The following is an 18989-nucleotide window of genomic DNA, read 5'->3' as shown; positions in this document are numbered from 1 at the left end:
ATCCAATTTTGAGTTAAATGTCTCATCAGATAGTATTATTAAACCTGTAGCTTTTCTAATACCAGAAAGTATTAGTCCTGATTAACCTACATTATTTTTCTTCTTGGTCACTCAGTAAAGAAAAAGGCAGCTTCCACTTTGACCAATATCATTGTACCAATATCCAGTAGCCAAGACAAAGAGCCTTTATATGGTGGTATGAATAAACAATGTGGGCAATAAGACACCGATTGAAATAAGGGTAGGCAGAAAAATGCTTTTATAATGTTGCTTTATAAGTAGGAAATAAAACTTACAAATTGTAATAATTAGGTTAAAATATAGATAGAAAGGAGAGGAAGGCAGAATAGAAAGAACTTTTCTATAGAATCAAGATATGCCTATGTTCAAACTTGGCTGCTGTATACCATTTACTATCTAGGTGACCAGAGTCTGAGTTTGTTTCCTTGCATAAAAAATGGGAATATATATATCAAGCATTATTATAAGGAATACATAGTAGAAATTTAATTAATGTCAGTCTCATATCCTTTTCCTTTAATACTAATGACTACATAATGGTGATAAAATTATGGGTGACTTTTCCCCCATTCATTTTCCAAACTGCTGAAACTATTTTTAAGCATATATGAAACTTCTCATTTTTCATACTCACACCCCTCTGCATGTGAACTTAAAAGTATTTACTAGCTTCCTTTTACAACTTTTTTTAAAAAGCTTAAAGTTTGTGTTGGTGGTGGGAGAAGTAGGTGGTAAAAGAAAAATTAAAGAGAGAAGTAAGTTTAAGACTGTATCAGCACGGACAAATACAAAACAAAGTATAGAGAGGAAAACAGCAAAAGGAAATGCTGTTTGAGGAAATTCCCCTGACTCAGACTAAGCAGTGAAAAGATAACATGCCTCTCCTCAATCTAGCTGCTGCTGAAACTACTCTTCTTTCTTATCTGGGGTTTATATGTATATTCTGTACAAATACACACAGCCACTCACCCTCTTCTCTATCCTAATGATCACCACCATCCTCATCGTCAAAAATTTAAAGGAGAGTGAAGAAATTCAGGATGTTTTAACAAAGATAAACCAACATACTGGTTGGGAAATAACTTCACTAAAATGTACTCATTCCCAAGTGCATTTATTCATCAGCTGAACAGTAACAAAAGGGAATGTGTTCCTGAAATACTGAACCTGGTTAATAGCTTTTGCTGCTAGAACTGGAGAAGCCAAACTTTGGTGCCTGCCTCTGACTTCCTTCCTAACAACCTTACCTTTGTAGACATGGGTCTAAAAAAGGAACAACAGCAAAAGTATACAATTCCAAATCACTTGCAGGTGAAAATTCCAAGTTACTATAAAAAAATATTAAACAATAGTAACAGTAATAACTATTACTAGAAAAGATAACATTTGTGTACCCATTGTGCACCAGAAAGCTAAAGACTTTACATGAATTGTACAATGTAAATCTTAAGCTTCTATGAAGATGATACTACTGTTAAATCCTCTTGCTTAGTGCTCACACAGCTAGATTTTTTTTTAAGTACTCTCCATGCCCAATGTAGAGAGTGGAGCCTGAACTCACAACCCCGACTCAAGAGTCACATGCTCCATCGACTGAGCCAGCCAGGCACCCCCATACAGCTAGATTTTAACCCCATCAGTTTTACTTCAAGGCTTACACTTTTAAACCTTAACTCATCCTGCCTCTTTATTCATATACAATTACAAATGCAACTATGATTTCCTGTGTGTGTTTGTGTACGTACACACATTTATGTATGTGTGTGTGTGTGTGTGTGTGTGTATTATTCAGTAAATCAACAGTAAGCAGCAGGCAATTAATTCCCACTTTGGCAAGGTTTTACCCACCTTCACAAACCATTCAACAGTTGGCAACCACTCCCTCCCCAATAAATGGTGTTTTGAAAATAATAGATACATTTAACATCTTCCTCAAGAAACTGATGAAAAAGATTTGCATTAAGCTTTCCAGTAAAAGGATAAACACCAAGGAAGAAAGGATAAAAATGTTAATCTTTTATAAAAGTTAGATAAATGATATAATACAGATATCTATGCTTTGTAAACTGTAAAGTACTTTAATCCTAACACTTTATTAGGATTTTATTTTAAATTATCCATTTGGCTTCCAAATATTTAAATTTCTGGACTTTGTACAAAAAGTCTTTTAAAAACTTTTAAAAGCTATATATTCAACTTCATTGAATGATACACATACTAAAAGCCTTCATACCTAAAAATCGTATTTATCACTCTAACCAACTTCAACTGTACCACAATCTAGACTAATAGAATTAAATTGCAAGGAACAAATTATTCATCTATACTTTTTACAAAGTTACTTACAAGATCACAGTTCCAAGAATCCCAAATGAAATGGGAAGGCTATAGTTTGCAAACAGAAGAGGTAAAGCAAAGATTAGTAGAGGGAGAGTATAAAGGAAATATCTTAGAAACACTCATCTTAATCCAGCCTCACTTTCCTCCATTCGGGAGAAGTGTGCACTGCTGCTTCTGTCCTGGCATGCTTCTTTTCTTCCCCCTGAAATCCTCTGCTTTTCTCCTCCTGGAAAGTTATCCACAGGACTTTTTGTTTTCCTTGCTAACATCTCTCAATTGTCAAAGGATGTCCTATCTTGAACTTAAAAGGACAAAAACATAGTAACTCCTCATAATTACGTAAGAGTTCCTAGTATATTCAGAGAATAGTAACTCCACAATTCAGATTTGGCAGCTCTTAGAAAAAATTTAACAATAGAGCAACTAAGACCCTAGAGATGAGAAAATAGCTTTTTCATGGAGACCCCCATCTTCCTAAAGAAAAACTATGAATTGAATTTGCTGTTCTACCTTCTAAGTCTCCGGTGATCTTTGTGTTTGTTTTTAAGAGAAGAATAGAAATACTTCAGCCAACCAGCAGGGTGAGCTAGTGCTAGAATCAGATTGATTATTGTCAATTTTCTGAAAATTCACAGATGTAAATGGTTTGTAATATTAAAAGCAACAATTTCCCTCTAATAAGCCCAAATTAAAAGACAGTACTTCTAGAACTGCTTTAGTCATTGCTACATCTCATAACTTTGTAAATATTCACAAATTCCACCTACAAAATAGTCTCTATAGGGATTAATGATAATAAATGTAAAAAGTTAGCTCATTTGAATACCTATCCAAAATATCATAGTAGCTATCCTTCATTCTCATGTTTTATTGTATAAGGCTATCAATTAAAAAGTTAAAAACACTTTTTTAAAAGGACTGCTAAAAATTAGGAATGGATAATTCATCATACCTATTTCTGAATTCAGGGCAAACTCCTACCTTAAGACTGTCTGAAAAGCAATCATGAGAAAAGTATTCCTACAAGAATAAGAATAAGATCCACTCTTTTCCTTTGTAATCACACCCTGAGAAGAATCGAAATAAGTAACCCTGACACTAACAGTGTATCTCCGACAAACCTTATCTTTTCTATCGATTTCTCTAAACTGCAGGTATCCCCACCACTTCTAGTAACTGTCCTTGACTCTCTTTTCTCCTCCTGCTACCCAATACAGTCTGAACTCAACCACATTTCAAAAACTCTCCCCCTTATAACTTGAATAACAAATTAAAACTGCAAAATGTTTAAGGTTTGCAGGTAACAGACTCACTTTGTAATTACAAATCATCTGAGAGTAATCCTAATTATCATAAGACTAAAATGTAAGTAAACCCACTCACACAGGGCTGAAAATTAAGAAATAGTTTATCAACTTTCTTAAAAATTCAATAATTTAAATGCACTTTAAATGACCCATAAAAGCTTTAAAACCTCAATACAATTTAACAAGTTTTTGTTATATTTGATATCCAAAGAAGTTAAAGAACCGGGGGGTCCTACCATAAATGATTTTGCTACTTGCTGAATTTCCTAACAGATCTTACAGATCTACTATTCAATGGTCGTAGTAATCTTAACAAGTTGTTTTTAACAAGAGCCAATCTAAGTGGCATGTCCATTTACCCCCCCAAAAAAACTATTACAAAATGAAGGCACTGTATCATTGTTTTTGGCATCTCATTTCTTATGTAATAACTAGTAGTAATGGCAGTTATTTCAAACTTACCAAGAAGTTCATCAAGCTACTTGTTTCTTTAAATTTTGGGGGGTCAAGACTGCTTTTTGAAAAACTCCAAATTCAAAAACATTGCTCCAAAATTACTTGAAATGTCTGTATTTTGTATCTGAATTACTTCACTGGAAGTCACTTTAAAAACTACATCGCCATATCATGTTAAATAACAGTTTTTAACTTATTGTCACAGTTCTCATTAAAATAACAGTATCTAAGAGATACTTTCGAACATACTCTCGCTTTATTTTTCAACCATTATTAGTTACAGACAGTCACCTTCTGATCCCAGCAATGTGACCACTGAAAAGAGCAATGGGGTAGAAGTGGAAAAGACAATTTTCCATTATGCACTAACATAATCATATCTAGCCCTAAATATGTCATAAAAAGGTGGGTTTAACTAGCTGTTCCCTGAGATTCCTTCCACTCTAACACTGCATGACTCAGTAATACATTTTGCCAATGTTAATGTATCTTCTATTCATTAATACAGTAAGACTGTTCTCTATTAGAAGAAAAGCTGAAAGGGGGAAAATATATATCTGAAAAAAGCAAGGAAAATGAAAGTTTTAAGTTACATTAAAAAACTCAAATTTTAATTTGAACAGAGATCTAAAGTTAACAATCTAAATGTGTTTATCCCTTCAATCACATTATTTACTCTGTTAGTACGACCTGGCCAAAACAAAACCTTAGTTGTTTCCAAGTTCTGTACTTCAAATGTTAATACAATATATAAAGTATGATGTAGCCATAAGTGCAGTATAACATTATGTTAGAGTTCTAAAATTTACACTGCCATGATTTTAACAGCAATATACTTATCACTGCACCAACAGTGGTCAAGCCTTCATGTTTCACCCATTAAAATGTCTAAATTATAACTTCCTCATAAAAACTAATTTTTTCTAACCAAAGCTACCAAGGCAGGATCACTGCCATCAAGTTCCCTGGATACTTACACACGACACTGAAGGCAAAGAGCAGGTTTCCTTTGAGTAACTTGAGTTGTCTATTTTTTGAAATGCTTTCCTTCTTGGACAAAGGAAATGTAACTAAAGCACTGCAGAGAAGCAATATACTATTAAGGCAAATCTAATCTATCATCTAGATGCAACAAGACTGGCATTAGTCGGAACTGGCCAGAAGAGATGATGGTGTTTTGGTATTTCTGTTGTAATTATTGACTTGTATACAAAACAGGATCATCATTTAGGCCCTCATTGTGTTTATCCCCTTGTTGAGTACTTCTTAATGACCACACAAAATCTGAAGTCTAAACATAAAAGTTTTATAACAACTAAATTTATGTCAATATTACTCAGACAGTTCAAGAAAAGTTTTCCACTAATGTTGCTAAACCATGGATGGATCCCAACACGAGAGTCGTCTGTGGAAGTCTCGTAACAAGAAACCTTTAGCTCCACCACCTAAGTTTCCAATCACTGAGAAGGGTCTGGGACAACTCATCTTCAGGTTCACGGGAGAAGTGGAGCACACCTGCTTTCCTCTGGCAGAGATTAAGCTCCCAGGGACACAAAGGCCAGGGAATCAGACCTGGAGAAGCAAAAAGCTTTAGCTGAACACCCACCAAGCCCCTGGCAACCCACTTTGGGCCATTTACCTCTTGCCGTTACTTCCCAGGCACCTAGCGGCATAAGATCTTGCAGAACAGGGGGAGGGGACGGCTATGCGGTCCTGGTCCCCCGTTAGGGGAGGGGTGTGTACAATTAATGCCAGAGCTGGCGCTTCTGGCCAAAACCGAGCAGCTCCGGAGAGGGGTTGGTGACTGCTCTCGGACCGCCCCGTTACTCAGTGCGTTGCAATGGCGACCGCCAGGCTCCCCAAGCCGCCTGATCTCGGCCCCTTCCCCCTACTGCTCACTGGCTGCTCCGCTGCATGTGACTAAACAAAACCCCCAAGTCTAGTGCCCAGCTCAGCCCCTTTGTGTCCGCTACCGGATCCTCCGACGCCGCCGTGGAAAGGTTCCCCCCCCGCCCCCCACTCTCCGCCGAGTCCCGCCCCGCGGCGGCGGCCGCCGCTCACCTCAGGCTCCGCCGCCCCCCGCGGCCGCCGCGGCCGCCGCCTCCCCGAACCCGGGGCCCGGGCTCCTTGTGTAGCACCAACTCCGCCTCCTCGGCCGCCGCCGCCATCTTAGCCTGTGCGGCAAAACGCGTCCTTTTGGATGGTTGGGACCCAGCCTAGGGCGTAGCTCCCCGGGCCCGAGCTCCGAAGGTCGGGTCCCCCAAGTTCTTCCGCCACCCTCAGTCCCGCCGCTGCCACAGCCCAGAGGCCCGAAACCCACTCGAGCCCCGGAGAATCCGACCAAATAACCCCTGAAACTCACAGTTTGGTGCCGTGTGCGTCAAACCGGGGCGACGTTGGGAGCGCGCGGCGTCCCCGCGTCACACGCCGCTCTGTACGCTACTCGGCTCCAGCGGCCCCCCTCCGCTCCCCGCTTTTCGCCTCCGGCCCCGGTTCCCACGGCGCAGGCGCGCTGCTTTCCCGCCTCTACCGAGCTGCGGGCCGCGGGGGCGGCCAGCGAGGAGCTCTTGGGCGGCTTTGCTCTGATGGAGCGCCTGGGCCAATTAGGCAAACGGGGGCAGCAGAAACAGTGCACCACTGTTCTCGGGTGCCAGAAACCAAACAAGGTCACCTCCCCCAGCGCTGACCTAATCACTCTCAAGGAGGTTCCCGCCCCAAAGTAGGCACGCTCCAAATATGGTGGTGCCCAAACTCTGCAAGACCCAAGCACTTAGGCAAGCCTAGGCCCTTTAAGGTGGAACAGGCCCATATTTGATTTCCATAATCACTAGCGTGCCAGAATTCCTTTTCTTTTCCTACTGTTGATGAAAACAGCTAAGGAACTCAAGATTGCCCGTCACAACTGTAATGGCAGAGGAAGGTTTGGCTCTTAAGGGAACCAGTTGTTGGGAGATGCTTGATGGCCAGGCAAAGCATCAAATGTGACAACTCAAATAGCAGACCAGCCTACCCTAAAAGGTGCCCAGGGTTTGGCCCAATTTGATTCTTTCACATTTCAAGTGCAGGGAGGATATTTTCTCCCTGCGTTACCCAATATGCCAGGAGTTTCCAAATTAAGGTTGTATAAGAAGCACTTGAGATACTGGTTAACACTTCAAGGAATCAGTAGATCCCAAGAGAGTTCTGGAAAGCTTCCTTTTTAACAAGCATCCACCCCAAGAGTCTGAGGGCAGAGTTTCACACATTACACTTTGAGAGACACTGACTTGGAGCTGTTCTCTTTGCTTTTGAACTGAGCAAAAAGGAAGTTGCTAATATGTCTGACAACCAAAAGTTCCCAAGGAATCTCCAAGTCCTGTCTTAATAAATTCTTCAGCTTTTCTGAATCTCTGTTTTCAATTTAAAAGGAAAAAAAAGTTTCATTATTTTAGCAACTATCATAAACTGTGCTCCTCCAAATCCTCAAGATGTTACTGATATTCAGAGAAATACAGTATAATTGCACTTATTTGACAAGAATGAGGAACATTCTCTTTCCTGTACTATAGTGACTATCAACAGCAGCAAACATAGATCCCCAAAAACAGAGATTTACACTTGCTGCATTAGTTAATAATAATAGCTAACACCTTTTTTTAAAAAATAGCTAACAGTTTTGAGCGCTTACTACGTACCAAATATTGTTCTAACTCAATGAATTTCATTACAACCTAATAAGGCAAGGGAGGTTAGATAATTTTCTCAAAGTCACACAGCTCTTTAGACTCTTTAAAATGTGAATTTTCCTTCCTTATTTACACAAATGGGTAAATAATAAAATATAAAGGTGTATATTTTTTCAGCCAATTGAGGGGGATCCCTTTGGGTCATCTCATCTGCAGAATCATTAAAATTGGACCATCTCCATTTACTACTGGACTTACAATTAATAAAAATACTTTGTACTATGAAAATTCTCCCAACATTGGATCACTACAAAAGCAGTTACCAAAACAACAAAAAATAAACAAAAAAACCCAACCTCTGTTGTGAATGTACACTACTGACTGGCCGATGGGCAGACCGATCCTCCTATAAGCAAATAGAACCACTTAGAACTCAACCATGATCTGGAACTTGTCTTACTAATGAAGCTGTTTGTTTTTACTAGAATCCAGCAACTAAAATGTGGTACTATACATATAGGAGTACAAGTAATAGTAGTAGTTATATAGTAAAAGTAGAAATAGTTGATGAAACTATAAACAAAATAGATGTCAAAAAACTTGATAAGGGAAGAAAGCTTGAAAAACGTAATACAAAAAGAAAAAAAAAATGTAGGCAACTAGAAAAATCCAAGGACCAGTTATGTGATACAATGCCAAAATATTTAAAGACATTAAGAGGAAATGGCAGTTGAGAATAAATATCAAGATGTAGAAAACAGTTTGACCCTGGGAGAAAATTCACAAAGCACATCTACTCACCGTAATAAAATAGTGCTCTGATAAATGCATCTAATTAAGAATCTTTTAAAAGAAAGAAAGAGAAAGAGAAGAAAGTTATTCCAGTGAATGGAATTACCCAATAAAAGATTCAAAGTAAACTGTGTTCTCAAATGACCTAATCAAAAAGAAAACACAGTTTGATGTTGGATAAAGCAGGTAATTCTCCACATTCTAATACTTCTGAATTCCAAGCAAAAAGAAAAAATGAAACCTCATTAATCTACTATCTTAGTAATAAAGTCAAGTTTTAGATTCATCTTAGGTCCTCACTAGTTCTAGACCCACCTCTGAGTACCAAGACTGTAACGCAATCTCATTTGTGGAACTGCAAATATTATAATGTTTGTCAATTGGGGTGGGGTAGGAGTATGTTTGGCATGCAGAAAAATGAAGTAAATGGAAATCAAGTCTTATATTTATTTTTGTCTCACATTTACTCCAGCACAGAGCCTTATGCATAGCAGGTATGCAATAAACAATTTTGTTCAATTCAACCAATATTCACTGATTGCTTACTCTATGGAAAGTGCTGTGCTAGGATTGGAGCAAAAAGAAGAGTAAGAGAGTTTGTCGTACATATTTAATAAATCATAGTTGGATGCAAGAGGAGGTTTTACAGTCCAATAAAAGAACTAGACAAAAAATACAAGCAACTCTCAATTTACCACGGAATGGGGAAGATGAGGAAATATGTAATAAAGATTTCAAAATCATAGCTAAAACCAAACCTCATAAGGGGTATCTGGGTGGCTCAGTCAGTTAAGTGTCTGGCTCTTGATCTCAAGGTCCTGAGTTCAAGCCCTGCTTTGAGCTCCATGCTGGATGTGGAGCCTACTTAAAAAAAAAGAAAAAGAAAGCTTTTTAAAACAAAACCTTGTAAAACATGGTACAATAGGTTAAGTACATATATATTTTTAAATATTGGGCTCCTGGGTGGCTCAGTCGCTTAAGCGTCTGCCTTCGGCTCGGGTCATGATCCCAGGGTCCTGGGATCGAGTCCCGCATCGGGCTCCCTGCTCTGTGGGGAGCCTGCTTCTTCCTCTCCTCCCCACTTGTGCTCTCTCACTATCTCTGTCTCTCTCTCTCAAATAAATAAAATCGAAAAAAAAATTTTAAATATTTAGTAAGAACTATGTTTAATATTTAGGAACACATTTACTACTTAACTCATCAGCATATCAGAAGTAGACCATGAGAGTCCATGAGAGTATATGTTTGTTCACAGAACACGTGTAGAGAAAGAAAATAGTGGGCTATAGAAACTTAAATAAAAAATATTTAAGGAATAAGTGAAGAAGTCTGAGAAAAAAAGAAATGGAGGGACAGAGGTAAAAAAGGAAATTCAGGCATGAGAGTAAGCCCACAGAAGCCAAAGAAGTATTGGTAAGAGCTGACTACCATAACAAATAACCTCAAATGCTTCACATAGTGAAGTTTCATTCTTACTGAGGTCACACTCCACTGCAGTCAATGGGAAGGAGAGGGGAGGCCCCAAAGCACCAAAGGTCCTTCCACCATTTGACTGTGCCATCCCCTAAAATCTTAGAGTCTTCTACGAAAAGACTCTTCTGCATAGAGACAGAGAGTACACATGGAGAAACCAGTGCAGTAAGTTGAAGTGGCCAAGCCCAGAAGTGGCACAAATCACTTCTCACTTTCCACTAGTCAGCAATTTAGTCACATGGTTCCACTTAACGGCAGGCGGAGCCTAGGAAATGTAGTTAGGCGGTGTGCCCTGGAGGAAAAGGAAATGGGACTGGTGAACACAAAGCAGGGGCTCTGCACATCCTGAGTAAACGTAGCAAAGAGGTTATGAAAGATCAGTGGTGTCCACTGGGTATACAAGGTCATTGGTGACCTTGGTAAGAGCAAGGTCAGTGGAGTGACTCAGCCCACTGCAGTGGGTTCAGGAGTGAATGAAAAGGAAAGAAGGGGAAATAGCAACTGAGCCACTGGACTCACAAGGCTGAGAGACTAATCTCAGGCTCTAGGTAAATGCCACTGCTCAGGGATTCTTGGCAACTAACCAGCCAGGCTTCTCTTGGTTAGAAGAAAGCCCTCACTAGGCCTTCATCAAATTTCCACACACATTAAATCTGAGAAATGCCTTTATTGTTTATTTTTTCCGCTGTGAAAGATTCCAGATGTTCCGGGATATTTGGTTGAGATCCATCCAAGGAAAAAGGGCATCTGCAATTTCAGCCATCCCATGTGCTTTACGATAGAAAATGAACATAAAAAAGTAAGCCAATATATTCCACTATATGTATTGATTTCTTTTGTAATCAATAATTAAGAGTTATAACTGTACAAATGTGTACAGTTATATTTGTATATATATACAGTTATAATTGTAAATGAAATTAAATGTCTTCAAAATGAAACTTAAAATTTTCTGTATCATATACTTAAATTTTCTAAATACGTTGAAGGAGGAAAAGAACAGTAGTTACAACCTTTAAAAAATAGATTTAGGAACAATTTAGTCTGAAATAAAAATACAGTTCTAAAAATGTGATACAATAATGTCATCTTTATTTTTCTTATCCATTTCTCTTTTTGTTCCAGGACATTAAATTTTTTCTTACAAACTCTGTCAGATTTATTCCTGATTGCCATACTTCACCCTCATAATAGAATGGCTTTGGTCTCCAGGTAGCCGATGAATTTAATCCTTTTCTACCGAGGCCTGAATGGTGCACTGAAAATATAGTCATTCTCTTTTTTAATAGTCATCTGGTGCCTACAATATTCCAGGCATTGTACTGGGCCTCTTGGAAGATGTGAAGATAAATAGAACACTCTCGATTCTCAAATGTCTTATGGTCAAATAGATCAAAAGTCACATGCTCAAAGTGCTGTTTGCATTTAAAGTTGACAAAGAAAGAGGTCAGCTCATTGTTCAACTAGTGCCTCATGTGGTAACGATAATGCCGAGAAGTCATTTTCCTCTAGGGTTTGGCTCTTAGCTTTGCAGGTTGAGAATCAATTAGACTAGAATTGATCAAGCTCAGAAGCATGAAATATATGAGACAAGTGTATAAATCACATGTTAATATATTAATTTACAGGAAAAGTTTTGACTGCCAACCATAATAGAATACTCAGACAGATTGATCAACACATTACCTCCCCTGTAGAGAGGGGTGCCAGGAATGCCAAATTACTTGCTCAATGAACATGGAATGATATGAAAATGATATTAACAGATGGTGTCATGAAAATTTGATAGCAAACTGCACTCTGCCATGAAGATGTACCTGTCGAGGGAACTTAAACTGTTAGTCTGTTCTCACCAGGAAAATTACATTTACCTACTATATGTCAGGCCCTTTACTAGTCACTGCAGAGACTGTAGTGAAAAATCCACAGGCTCACTATGTACAGTCGTGGGGTTTGTGTGCTGCAGAGACAGTCAAGCAGTGAATGGAGGCTAAAATCCAACCTGTTCTCCACTCACCAAATCATGCCCCTAGTGCAGGGCTGAATCTTTCTTCAGGAAAGGATGCCATTTTTCCTCCCACAGAAGTGCCTTTCCTTGTGGAGCCATCCTTGTGCCTGTGGGCCTGCATTGCCTGTTTTTAATTCTTCTGCACAGAGCATCACCTTTTTAATTCCTCTGCCCAGAGAGTCCTTGATCCTACTTCACACAAAGGGAATTGGTAGGCTATTCAATCCTAAATACTCAGTCCTGGCTCTCAAGGAGCTTCCAGTCTAATGGAGAGAGATAATCAAAGAAAAACACCATTGTGGTATGTGCAATAAATATAAGACAGGAGTAGGCAGCCAGTAGGGGCTTGAAACACCAAGGAGGAGGGCCTACGCTAGTCTGGGGGGATCAGAGAAGGCTCTGCTGCCTAGAACAATCTTTCTACTCCCTCACCTGGTCTAACTCCTACTCACCCTTCAAGTTTCAGTTGAATATCCCTGTCTCAGAGATATTTCAGTTGAATATCCCTGTCTCAGAATATTCCATCCCCTTACCTCACCCACATAGCACTCTTTGTTTCCCTTCGTTACACTTGTCTTCCCCATACAGTAAACCCCACCATGACAGAACAAACAGGGCCCCAAAATTCGATTTCATTGATTAGAAGGTCATATTATTATGAGGTTAATGAAATGACTGGAGTGAGTCTACATAGTTTGCAGGCTAGAGTTCCAGAGGTCTGGCTGTGTGATTAAAATCCATCCTAGTCTCAGCTAGAGTTTGGATCAGTCTGCGGGTACTTGACTTCTCCAGCTTAAATATACTAGGAATGATTCTAGGTCCTATGACCAGCTAGGAATTCCAGAATCACAGTGCTGATTCCAGGAATCTCTCAGTTACTTGGCACCCACTTCACTTGTCTAATCCAGGAACACTGGGTTGGGAGAATATTGGGAATGCAGAATCCCACTTCCTCCACTTCACCTTGCCTCTCTCCACCCCAATTTAAGAAATTTAGCCCACCTCATTTGGAATTGCGAAGTGCAGAGGATAGGATTAATGGCCAGATGTGTTATACTTGGTTTTGCATTGTCAGGGAACATGTTTTTTAACTCATAGTTGTTGCTTAATAAATATTTGCTGAACTGAACTGATGTTATATCTAACATGAGACTTAGGAGACTTTTAAAGCTAGCTTGGAGAAAAGAGTTGGAGGGAAAATATTCTATGCAGAAGGATTACATTAAAAAAGCCTAAGAAGAGCAAGAGTGTGGTATGTTGGGGAATGGCAAGTAATTCACATGGCTAGAATACAGCGTATAAGTGGAGAATTGGGAATGCTAAGAATTGAAACTGGAAGGGAAAGCCGAAGTTGGGGCTCAGAGGTCAAGAAATTTGGACTTTACCATAAAAGCAATTGGGAAACCACTGATGAAGTTTTGAAAGGAAATTATATGATCAGATTTGCATTTTAGAAAGGTCTAAAGTGTAAAAAAATTATTGAAGGGAATATAAAACTTGAGGCAGAGAAAGAGTGGGATATTTTCAGGATAGAACTTCGTGCCTACATATAACCACAGCCCATGTTAAAGGAAACTGCCCTGCCCTCTGCCCACATGGATAGTCCTCTGCAACTCTCCTTTGTACTTTGCAAGCCTGCTCCCTCTAACACTTGGCTGCGGTGGCTCTAGACCAGGGATGGGAACCTGATCCAAAGAAAACCAATTAATAAGCTGGCAAGTGACCTATGACATAACTGGCATGGAAAGTGGTAGTCAAGATAGCATGGCATTATGATAGACAAATAGATCAATGGATGAGAATAGAGAGTCCAGATGTAGATCCACAAATACATGATCAATTAACTGTCAGCAAAGGAGAAAAGGCAATTCAGTGGAGAAAGAATAGTCTTTTCAATAAATGATACTGGAAAAAATGAATATCCAATATGCAAAAAATTGAACTTTGAACCATATATAAAAATTAACTCAAAACAAATCATAGACCTCATATAAAACCTAAACCAAAAAACTTCTAGGAAAAAAATCTTTGTGAGCTCTAATTAGGCAAAGATTTCTGAAATATGACACTAAAAGCACTATTCATAAAAGAAAAAAATTATAAAATGAACTTTATCAGAATTAAGAATTTTTGCTCTTCAAAAGACTGTTAAGAGAATGAAAAGACAACCCACAGACGGGGAGATATTTCTTGCAAATTGCATAATTGATAAAGGACTTATATTCATAATATATAAAGAATTCTCAAAACTCAGTAAGTAAATAAATAACCTGGTTTAAACAAAATGGACAAAAGATTTAACAGTTATTTCACCAAAAAAGACATACTGATGCCAAATAAGCACAGGAAAAATGTTCATTAATCATTAGGGAAATGTAAACTAAAACCACAAATGAGATACCACTATACACCTGTTGAGATGGCTAAAATGATCAAGACTGACCATGCCAAGTGCTGTCCAGGATGTATAGCAACTGGAATGCTACTACATTGCTTGTGGAAATGTAAAATGGTACAAGAATCTTGGAAAAAAACTTGGCCGTTTCTTTAACAAATGAAACATACGGGGTGTCTGGGTGGCTCCGTCAGTTAAGTGATGGACTCTTGGTTTCAGCTCAGGTCCTGATCTCATGGGTTGTGGGATAGAGCCCCCAGTAGGGCTCCGCACTCAGCGGGGAGTCTGCTTAGGGATTCTTTTTCTCCCTCCCCCCACTTGCACTCTCTCTCAAATAATTAAATAAATCTTAAAAAAAAAGAAATGAAACATACATACCATCTAGTGAATATGATTCATCCCTTTCACCCCTGGGTATTTACCCAAGATAGAAGAAATATAGGTCCACACAAAGACTTGTACAAGAATGTTCATACCAGCTTTATCTGTAATAGCCCCAAACAGGAAACAACCCAAATGTCCATCGGTGGGTGAATGCATATAAAGCCAGCCCCCAAAAAGAATACTTAGTGTATGATCCTCTTTAGGTAAAACTCTAGAAAATGTGAACTAATTTACAGTGACAGAAAGTAGATCTGTGGTTGCCTGTCGTGGAGGGGGAAAAAGAGACAAGAGTGGGGATAAGCGATTACAGAGGGACATGAATATATTGGGAGGTGAAGGATTTGTTCATTATCTTGATTGTAATGATGGCTTTAGAGGTACAGTCAGATATCAAGGCTTACCAAATTGTACATTTTAAATATGTACAGTTTATTGCTTCCATAAAAGAGTTTCAATCAAGAGCTTCAATAAAACTCTAAAAATTTTCTAAGACAGAGATAGTGGAAGGAGTAAGTTCCTTGAAGGAATGGAAGAGAAGATTAAGATTAGACTTGGACAGGGAGAGATAACACCCCCATGTGACACATTTCTACATGAGGTGTCAGGCAGATGAGATTATTTCTCTGGCTAGATGTTGTCCAATTTCTCTGTAAAATTGGCAGCAAATCTTTCTGTACTAAGTGACCTGAAGGAGGCAGGCAGAAGGCTTGAGGATAGTGGAGCAAGACTGAAACAGCTGCTGTGGAGAATGGGTGAGCCCAGCCCTTAGCATCTGGACAGGGCTGGGGTTTCTGCTGATATTAGAGAACAGGAGTCTGTAGTGACCCCACTTCGGTATCGTTATGTAATTTTCTCTAGCACAAGTCAGCAGTACAAGTGAAGGAACAGGTCTCTCACTTCTCTGAACACATCTTTCAGAAACTTCTTCAATCTTCTGAGTCCTCAGATTTCTATAGCAGCTGTTCCACCATTTTGCCAGGGATATCAAGACATTTTTCCTTCATTCATTCGTTGATCCAGTAAACATATATTGAGCCTTTTGACTCAGGTATGAGGTGTCTAATAGCGCTGAAGATACAATAGTCTACATACATATGGTTCCTGTTTTCAGGCTTCTGTGCCTAAATGAGCAAGCTTCTCCCCCAGGCTCTACTCCAACCCCTTGCAGACCACAGGGGACCACACACTACCCAAGTATAGGTCACCATGGGACTCATACCAGCTACAGATCACTTGAGCATCTATAATCAGGGTGCCTCCATTGCATGTCCCCATTTTCAAACTGGACCCAATCATGTTCCTTCTTTCTAGGGTGAGTATTGTGAACTGGGATAAGTATGTGGCCAATATTGAATTCCTAAGATCTAAAACTAAAGACCCAAGGGTAAAAGGAAATGTACACGGATGTCTAGTACACTGTCAGGAACAGCTTTAGGTATTTTCTTCGCTTGAAATTCAATAAACCTTCACAATGACCTTCCATTAAAGATGAATGCTAACCTGCTCTCTCACTCACTTTGGATAACAGATTATTATGAAATCTTTACATATTAAATAAGGTGGCTCTACTGCATAAAATGAAAGTGATACATTAAATTAGTTCTTTATCTTCTTAAAAGAGATATATGAGATGCATAATAGTCAAATACATGCAAGTGTGTATTTATCTACTGTGAATTTATACACATTGAACGTTGAGTTAGGAATCCCTTTATCTTGCTTTGAGGGAAGATAGAGAAGTAAGAGTTTCTTTCTACTTTTATAAATCTGTTTTGAGTAGAGCAAGAAATCTTATATGGGACTATGTTTTGGGGCCAGAATCCAGTGTATAGTGGTTACCTAGCTGACTGTCAATACTCTGTCTGTGAGGCACCAAGAAGAGACAGCTAAACAGTAATAAAAGAAAGAGAGGTATAAAAAGATATGTGCATGTTATTTCCTCTACTGCTGTGATCCAAAAAAATTAAAATTAAAAATATGCACAGATGCATAAGAGATGTTTCTTTTAGTGAAAAGGGGAAAAATGAATCCCTAGGGTTGGGAATAGAAATTGATGAATTTGGCAGTAGGTTTTGGAAAAGAACAGTGATAGCCAACCTAATATGAAAAAAATGTTGCAAAGAAGCACTAGGACCAAAAAAGCAATATTTTTTTTAATTGTACAGGAAAACAAAATGGTCTTGTAATTGTCCCTCAGGGAAGCTTTCTTGTGACAACGAAATTTTCCAAAGGAACAAAATGAAAAAAGGGGACTCTGCCTACAATATCTCTAAAGAGATCAAGTTAATCTCTCTCTATCCCTATGGGTAATAATGAACTTTTTTTATAGGAAAAGTAATCATGTGTCAGATATTTCCCTAAATCATCAGGTCAATACACAGATTCTCCATGTAGCCATCCATGATAAGGAATCTGGAGTAGATTCCAGGATGATCACCATTCATAATTAAGTGTAAGTCACATCTAGCCACCTAGTAATGTTTTGCCTGCAAATAGACTTGGCAGAAGAAATTGCTGAAATGGTAACAGAAAATAAGAGATGATCCATGAGTTTCCTATGATTTGATCATCTCCCTGGCCCCTCCCCACATACCCACACCAAATGAAGAAGACTGATGCTGGACTCATAATTCCCCCCAGCTTCTCGGAACCTTAACTATCGAGATAGGGAATTCTTAGAAGTTGATTGCTATAAGTATATTCTCAGTATTTTTGTTTAGATAATCAGAGTACTTACATAACTCTAAATCATTCTTTTTTTTAATATTTTATTTATTTATTAGACAGAGAGAGAGGGAGCACAAGCAGGGGGAAAGGCAGGCAGAGGGAGAGGGAGAAGCAGGCTCCCCGCTGAGCAGGGAACCCAATGTGGGGCTCGATTCCAGGACCCTGGGATCATGACCTGAGCCGAAGGCAGACACTTAACTGACTGAGCCACCCAGGCGCCCCAACTCTAAATCATTCTTAAGACAGATTACTTTGTGAATTATTTATGGTGACTTGTGAAGAACTTCCCCTTCTCCCAAAGACAACCTGATCTGTCCCTCCTCACTTCTTCATTGGTCTGTGTCTAGAAGGATTGACCTGCTGAGCTTTTAAGCAACCTTCATGAAAACACTTTTCCTCAGCTGAGCTTTTGATAGGTACTTGGCACCCATGAATTTATGATTTTATTCCCTGAAAGTGCCAGAGCACAGCATGTCTGTGTTGTTGTGATAGTCAGCCAAGTTTGGGGCTGCATCACCATCAGCCTGACTCAGTCAGCTATCACCTATCATGTGCTACTGAATATTGGGAATCACCCTGTTCCTGATACTGGGCATAATTCTATAAACAAGATCAACAAGGTCCCTGCCCTCATGAAGCTTTCATTCTAGTGTGTTGACTATAGCTCAACATTAGGAGCAGAACTGTAAGAAATCACTCTGGGCACTTCAAGCAAAGAATCCATGAGTAATCCTGTGAATAAAGCGGGATAAGAACTGTTAGGAAAGGAAAAAAAAATGAAATTACGGTATTGATCCCAAGGCAGACGTCTTGCTTGGGAAGCCAAGGTTTGCTCAGGCAGATAGGCTCAAGGGAGGGAATGAAGGAAAAACCTATTGTGTTGCAGGTATAGTGGGCAACTCAGCTGGGGCTCATTCAGATCCAGAATAAAGCATTCTTGGAGTGAGAACAGGCTGTTGCTTATGTGCTATGATTTGAGATGAATTGGGAAACCTGCCAGTTCAAAAATGTCTCTTCCACAGATGTCTGGAAAATGTGAATGTTTACTTCTCTTGGGAGAGGTGGTGGTTAAAAGCATGGACTTGTGAATCAGACAGATTTATTTGTGAATTGCAGCTGTGCAACTTACTAACTATGTAACTTTGGAGAACTTTTCTCTCTTAGCCTCAGTTTCTTCATCTATAAGATGGGAATAATTATGCCCCATCATAGAGTTTTTATGAGGCTTAAAAGAGTAATTATAAATCAAGCGCTAGCACAGGTGCCCAGGAACAGGAAATATTCAATAAATGATAAATATTCTTATTATTATTTATATTGATTGATTCACTCAATCAACTAACATTTGTCGAACTCCCACTATGTACCAGGTATTGTGCTGGTCGTGATGTAGCAGGCAAGATAGTCATGGAAGCAACAGA

At 39.1% G+C, this 18989-nt stretch overlaps 1 protein-coding gene across 10 annotated transcripts in view; it reads right to left on the bottom strand.

Moving 5' to 3' along the window:
- ZNF644 (zinc finger protein 644) overlaps positions 1-6772 on the bottom strand; it is a 98359-nt gene extending 91587 nt beyond the window's left edge. For 2 of the 10 annotated variants that reach the window (XM_025872165.2, XM_073896342.1), the window contains exon 1: positions 6487-6771. The gene's annotated coding sequence lies outside the window, so the exon portion shown is untranslated. The other 8 variants (XM_025872164.2, XM_025872172.2, XM_025872166.2 and 5 more) reach the window with 8 other exon arrangements.
- Positions 6773-18989: the final 12217 nt, after the last annotated feature.

Source organism: Callorhinus ursinus, unplaced genomic scaffold, assembly GCF_003265705.2.
Source record: "Callorhinus ursinus isolate GAN/ISIS: 27379988/994484 unplaced genomic scaffold, GSC_fseal_2.0 scaffold9, whole genome shotgun sequence".
Taxonomy (NCBI): domain Eukaryota; kingdom Metazoa; phylum Chordata; class Mammalia; order Carnivora; family Otariidae; genus Callorhinus; species Callorhinus ursinus.
Note: the sequence above shows the minus strand (reverse complement) of the source record. Positions and strands in the feature narration are given on the sequence as shown.